Below are 1,267 nucleotides of genomic sequence, written 5' to 3'. Positions count from 1 at the left end.
CCCCCCTCAAGACACAGCAGCAGAATGACTGATGCCCCATACACAGCCGTGACAACTACTGACAACAGCTCTTTTGATCTTGCCGCTTCCCGTGAGTCACAGGTCAAGTTAGGCTAAGGTCACAATATACGAGTACAAACGGACACATCTCAATCTCAACTCTACGTCACAGGGACAAATGGACACTACTTCGTCTCGTGCCCTACTATACAGCACAGACGTCCACGAAGTCTTACATACAGTTGTAAATCGGACTTACTTACGACCACGCGCTTTGAAAAGGGGATTTTCTTAGAGATGATACGGTCTCTTATCGGTGCAGAGAAGCTTTGTCCTGACTTGGGAGGAGAGAAAGAGGAGGAGATGGAAGAGAGAAGAAAGGCATTGGGAGACAAAAGGCGAGATATTGTGGTGTTATCGAGAGGTTTTTGGGGGCTCTGAAGTAATATCTGGGCAGATATTTCTTTCTCTGCGCTGGCTTTGAAGAACGCATGCGACGCTGGCTTTGTTGAAGAACGCATGCGTACGATCAAGGACGGGAGTATGACATAAGGCTTCCCCACCCAGGAATAGATACAAAAATTGAGAAGGTTCCTGGGGCAGCGCCTTGGAAAAGAGCTTTCAAGATAATATTATTATGTCTTAAGTGTACACAGAAGCTTTTCCCGTAGCTCTTTGAAGATGCAGTGGACACGTATAATTGGGCAGACCAGAAGCAAACCAAAGCCAGTGTTACTAAACATTTCGAACCATCCTGCACAAATCAGAAACACCATTTTTCATAATAACAGTGGGATACAATGACATGATGTTCTCTGTTTAAGTATCAGACAAAGAAAGAAGAATGTTTAAAATCTGAAAGAATTCAGAAAATTTGCTTTCCTTTTTTCTTTTTTTTTCTTTTTTAGTGTCGCAAAACAGCTTGTCTTCAAACCCTGTCGAATGCAAAGAATGTACGTCCTCAATATCATGTTTATTATTTTGATTCAAAAGCTTCAGTGAAATCGTTTGAGGAAACCCAAGCCAGGCAGTACATGCACAAATCGTTATGACCATCGTCTTGCAACCATCACTCACAAATCAAGGCGGTTCTGATCCTCTATTCTAAACTTGTGAATATGGCAGGAATAGTTAGTGGTACATAATATTATTGTTATATTATTTCTATAAACGGCTATACAGAGGATTTTTTAAAAGCCTTTACCTTTGTCACTATTGAAACTCTCTTCTTGTCAGTTGTCAGCAACCGTCGTAATTTATTTCTCCA

This window comes from Aplysia californica, unplaced genomic scaffold (genome assembly GCF_000002075.1).
Source record: "Aplysia californica isolate F4 #8 unplaced genomic scaffold, AplCal3.0 scaffold01127, whole genome shotgun sequence".
Lineage (NCBI taxonomy): Eukaryota > Metazoa > Mollusca > Gastropoda > Aplysiida > Aplysiidae > Aplysia > Aplysia californica.
This window is presented reverse-complemented; position numbering follows the sequence as displayed.